A 6,000-nucleotide genomic window follows, 5' to 3' on the forward strand; every position below is an offset into this window, starting at 1 on the left:
TCAGATAGCCATTTACTACATTTTCTTATGTATATCTGCTCTATTATCATAACAATATGGGCTCTGTGTGTACATGGCACTCATAGCAATTTTTTATAGAGTTTCATCTTTCCAGTATTTTTTCTACCTGGTATTTTGGGGGTTATCTGAGGGTGCAGATGAGCTAAAGATTTACATTGAAGGAACAATATTTTAAAGGGAGCATGCTTATCAAAGATGCATGTCATATATCTGAAAATACAGTAATAGTAAAAAAAGCTCTCATAAAGCATCACATTTCTCAGTGTTGCTCCAGCCTCTTCACCTGTAAAGCTGCAGAAGCTTGATTGCGTGATTATGAATCATTGCAGTAATTAAAAGAACTCTTGGGCAAACTGGTTTTCTTAAAAAAACATAAAAAGAAGAAAAAAATCTCCGAATTTTAAGGGTGTTGTCTCTAGCAAAATCAGTTGTTCTCAAAGTGCAGTGTGAAGCATATTTGGGGAGAAGTGAGTATCACAGCATCCAGGATACTGAAAGTTCCTGCCCACACTTACTGTCTAAAGACTCTTTTTTTCTATTCTGCATAAGGTGTCACATAATTCGCAGACTGTTCAAATCCATAACCAGAAGGTGCATAACATATTCTATCCTTGATTGATTTTGTAGGGATAAATACATCAATCTATGTTCAATTTTATTTTGTATATACTTTTATAAACAAGGAAATTAGATTATGAATTCTCGTAATATAAAAGCTGATTTGTAAATAAGAAAGGAAATTAAAAATAAGAAATGGAAGACAGTTTAAAGATAATCATGTCTAGTAATATTTAAATCAGTATTCATGCTAAAAAAATCCATTGTACTTTTTCAGTTCAGAGTGTTCTGATTTGGGAAACAATAGCATTGTTGTTTTTTTGATGGCCTGGGTATTACTTCTAAGATGGCATGAAGTGCTTCTATGTGTTGGTAGAATGTGAACAACACGTGAATTATAATGATTTGACAAGTGTTCTTAAGTGCTGAAACTTTAATTAAAAATTGCCTATGTGAGTTTTGTGCAGAATGTAAAATATGTGGTAGCGAAATGTGCTTTGAAATGCACATTTTACTTGCTTGCAAGCAAAGCAGGCTTATTGCAAAAACACCTCTCTTCCCGCAGCTCCCAAATTGTGCTCTGTGGGCCACCAGTCGTCTGCAGAACATTTTGTGGGATGCTCTCTAGAGAGCTCATGGGATCATGTGGCATTCATTCACTTTGTTTCTATTCCTTTAATTGCAGGAAAAGAACTTAAAATCTGTCAGTACTTGCCCAGTGCAGTCTAGCATCACTATAACAAACCTCAAGGAGTCATGGAGAATTGTTCATCATAGTAGAAATAGAGAAGGAACATCCGATTTCAGCTATGCAGTAATAAGTTGCACTTTTATGGCAATTACTTCACACTATTCCATGTTTAAATGATGCTTTAAAAAGAAAACTATGAAGAAATTAAAAAGGAAGAAATGTACATTTGCCGGCTAGAACCAGCATGCTGTTAGAAAGGCAAGAAAAATAGGACTTGCATCCAGATCAGCCTCCCATAAACGTACACTCAGATAGGGCTGACCACTAAGGAAAGCATTTCTTCTTGCTGTGGACATTATTAAAAATAGGGTGGAGGGTGTGATTTGCTTTTAAAGGAATTATTTGATGCTTACTTTGTGTGTAAACAAATACGGTCACTGTTAAAGGGATGGAACTTAGTTTCTGTTAAGGGAACTGATGATGTGGCTATCATGATCAGGAGAAAAAAGGGTCCTTAGACAATGTTTCTGTTTTGATGTCACCTGCGTTATAAAGCTTGTGATTCCCTACTTTGCTCCCCACTGCACCATCATACAGCGTACACTAACAAGGTAAAATCACGGCTCCCACTTAAAGTCAGCAGAGACATTTATGCCAGAAATCTGTTTAGTTGCTCTCAGTCTCAGTAGGCTTCTATAATTGGCCAACAAGCATAGCTCTTTTTTTCATAGTGTCTAGTGATTGTTGCTCCACTTTAATGTAATTTTAGTAAAATTTAATTTCAAGCCATCTCAGCTGAATTACTAAATAATAACATTAAAAGCAAAACAAACCTGAAAGAGCAGATACGCAGTCATATCTTGCCCTGATTGCAATTCAGGAAAGCTAAAACCATACAATAAAAGAGCTTGCAATTATTAGAAACAAAAATATATTTTCGAAGAAATCAGATATATATGCTAAATCCTGGATATTAGTATTGTGCACGTGCAGAAAGGCGTATGCTACCATTTGCCCCATTCACTTTAACAGCATGTAATAGTAGGCATTAAAAAACTCACAAAAAATTAATATTTTGGGATGCCTTTCTAATATCAAAATTAATTATCAAAGTATATTTTAGCTAAATAACCATGACATACTCCTATTATCCGACATATTCTAGTTGAGCAGGGTAACTTTTAGTCTTTCGTAGTATTATAACTACGTATATTTACAAATTCCATTTGATAGATCCTGATTTTACTGTTTTTTCAGCACTGTAAGGAACTTAATAAAAGCTTGTGGGACAAAGAAAATAAAGGCAGATTTTTTTTTACTTAGAGCTCTGATGTAGCCCCGGTGTCATTGGCCATCCCTCTTTCTTTGGACCCCAAAAGGGCGGGGGGACTGGCTTAACACTGAGATTTATTGTGAAGATGTGTACGCGCCTGCTTTTGGAGACTGACATTTCTGGAGAGCACAGGGCAAGGGAAGCAACGCTGGGCAGACGACCTCTGGGTGCCACTGAGGATGCAGGAGGTCTCCCTGGGGGACCTGGAAGGGAGTGCAGCACCTGGAGTAGCCCTAGAGGTCATGGTGGGTGACACAAGTCAAGGCAGGTTTGCAGCAGCGCTAACTCAGGCTAGGGCCAGTCTGGTGTTTGCTCAGGAGAAAGAGCTAGTCAGATAAAAGTTTGTTGGGTAGAAATGATTCAGCCAGGTACTGTCAACTCTGGGAGCATTCTCCTTGGATGCTAAACCCTAAATAAAAGCCCTTAGTCAAACTTCAACTTTCTGTCTCTTGACATTGTTTAAATCCTAAACTTTAAATCTATGATGCCTTGTCTAGACCCTAAAACCCACCAGCCTGGGTGTTGATTAACGTGGTGAGGCAAGTCCTATGCAAAATTCTATTTTATTGGGATTTAAATATTAGCAAGTAGCAGAAAATTAGCAGTAACGATGCTGTCCTGCTTATGCAAAGGACAAGGAGAATTAACACATATTGCTAATGAGGTCTGACTGAAAATGTTTGTGATTTCTATTTCTCACCCTAACTGCCCTGCTTCCCCTTTGCCCTGCCTGGTTCCATAACTGCTGACCTTTCAATTTGGAGCGTTTTGCTTATGTAGCAACTAGTTCGTGAGCAAGGGCTCAGTGCTGACAGTACATAATGTATCTACCACATCCTTGGAACAAAACTATTCTAAGCGATTAGCTTTAGCCAGACATCCTCACAGCTTGCTTTGAAAGCCGACAAAAGGAACTGCTTGGGACAGAGTCCTGTGTGCCCTGACACGGCTGGTCACACTTCTGAGGTATGCAGTCTTTGAGGACAGCTTCTCTGACCGCTCCTGAGTACTGTAGTTCTTGTTCTGCTCGTGGTGAATTAGCCGTTCTCCGCACCAAAATAAAAGTTCTCTCTATCCTTCTTGTTTGCAGATATGAACAGATATTAAGAAAGACTGCAGTGAATGAAGAAGCTCTGGATTTCACAAAGTGCCGTATAATAAATATAAAGCTGATAAATCTAAAGGTAATCATCTGTGGCAGTAAAGAAAATATACCTCGTAGAAGTAAACTGAGCTTGTCTGCAGCAACTGGCAGATACATACAATAATTCATGACTTTCCAGTATTCACAACTGGTTTGGTAGCTCTGCTGGTATTTGGGATTTTTGCTGTTTCAAAGAAGAACTTGAACGTGTAAGAAATGTAAGAACTTGAATAGTGCAGGTATAGTCACGTAACTTTTAAAAATCAATTGGTGATAGACAACGAGACATTCAAATGTTGCCTTAACTGCTATTCAGTGAGTAATTGCACATGTACTAGAACACTTCTTTCTTGGGACAAATATTCTGTAATGGTTGTGAGACAGCGCTTGGTTGTTTACAAGTACAAATTGCAACATAATGACTTGAAATGTTTACCTCTTTAAAAACTGTTTTTGCATCATTGCATCATATGCCAATGTTAATTTTTCCTCAATACACAGTTATTTCCTGACTGATGATACTCATACCGTCCGAAGACTTCTATTGTAGTTTTAAACTGCAGTTGTTATCCAGCAATTGAAATTATGTAACAAAAATCTTATTTTTTCCTGAGAATTTTTTTCCTTGTACATTAGTTTGCATACTAACTTTATTTCTCTATGGCTTTGCAAACAAGTACTGATTTGTAGAGACAGAAATTTGTCAGATGCATATGCTATTCTAGCAAAAAAATCTGTTATGTAACTTGTCCTAGGTCATTCTGCTTAATCATGGCATTTTATTTCTGCATCAGCGTGCTATGCAATTGTCAGAGAAATTCTATAAACTTTGCTGAGGTAAAAATTTATATCCAGCCATGCTTCTCCAGTAAATTTCTTATGTAAACCTAAAATAAGCCAAAGAATGAGGCGTGATAATTTCTGGCAGCTATTTAATATGCAAAAAGTAATGTTCCTGTTCAGTGTATCCCACTTAAAAGGTTTAAAAGGACTGATTTTTAGCATTGGTGTGGTAAAGACTGATACAGTGAATGTAAAATAATCTTACATCTTACTGAGATTTTAATTATCTAACGTTTCTTTAAACGCTGCTTTTTGAGACGCAATTACATAAGTTTTTATAGCAGTAATAACTTTTTCTATGTCTGAAACAACACTGATCATGCTTCTTCTCAAATCAGTTATAAAAATGTCAATGATTTAAGGAGAAGAATCATATCTCAGGTCTATGTACCACTTCTCACGTGTAGTCAACCGGCATTTAAAGTGAGCTCTATCTGATCAAATATAACACCCGCTTAAGAGCAGGACGAGTCACTCCCCAGGCTCCATTGCCTGGAACTGTATTAACATAATAGCTGAGAACTAGCTCTGATGAAGACATGAGCTGTAGGTAGCTACAACAGAGTGAGATTAGTCTTACCTTTCGTCCTTCATCCCCACTTCAGGGGTCTTCTGTTCTAGCAGGCTGAAAATTAAAATCTCTTCTTGCAATGGTCATCATTCAGCATGCAGCCAGCCACCAAAGACTGCACATTTTACCACAGTCATTGCAGCATAAACAGCTCATATTTCAGAGGGTGAAAATCCTGCCTCAAAAATATAATTTTGTAGGAATGTGCAGTTCACGTTTTTTGTTTTGTTTCTTCAAATTAGCTGGTCATCCTGAATTTCAAAACATCCAACTATGTTTGTCTGGGAAGGGTCTGTTACTGGTTGTAAAGAGACACTTTGAAGATGTTTGTTTAAACTAAATATTTATGTGAGTTTATAACAGATAGGAAGATATTTAAACAATATAATCACTCTCAAAATGACTTATACAATAAACTTACAAGGAAGAAATAATTAATGTCACTCTAAAGTTAGGACCATGAGCTGGTTAGTCTCTGATCATGTGTGGGAACTAAAACAGTGCAAAATAAAAAAAAAGAAACTTGTTAGAAATCTTGTCTCATGAATATTTCTCTCCTTTTTTTTTCTTTCCAAACATAAATTTAGGGGAAGGATTGTTGGAGCTGCTCCATCTGCTGAGAGACCAAAGTCTCTTCATAGGGTAGGTACCTGGAGCTATGGTAGCATTGTCTCAACCCTGCCACGTAAAGGCCAGATTCTCGTTGAGAGAGACACACATTGTAAACAATTAGGTCTTTTACCCTGTGGTTATGGAAGATTTTCGCAAGGCGAAAACCTACTCTTGTAGTGCTTTGGCTGAGCCCATCAAATCTTACCCCGGGGTAGCTTCTGCTGTGT

The 6,000-nt window shown here is 37.4% G+C and overlaps 1 protein-coding gene across 3 annotated transcripts in view; it reads right to left on the minus strand.

Annotated features, from left to right (window-relative positions):
- Nucleotides 1-5,314, minus strand: part of AMIGO2 (adhesion molecule with Ig like domain 2) — a 45,893-nt gene extending 40,579 nt beyond the window's left edge. For all 3 annotated transcript variants that reach the window (XM_009680859.2, XM_009680858.2, XM_068934070.1), the window contains exon 1: nt 5,171-5,314. The gene's annotated coding sequence lies outside the window, so the exon portion shown is untranslated. The remainder of the gene's footprint in view (nt 1-5,170) is intronic.
- Nucleotides 5,315-6,000: the final 686 nt, after the last annotated feature.

This window comes from Struthio camelus, chromosome 1 (assembly GCF_040807025.1).
Source record: "Struthio camelus isolate bStrCam1 chromosome 1, bStrCam1.hap1, whole genome shotgun sequence".
NCBI lineage: Eukaryota > Metazoa > Chordata > Aves > Struthioniformes > Struthionidae > Struthio > Struthio camelus.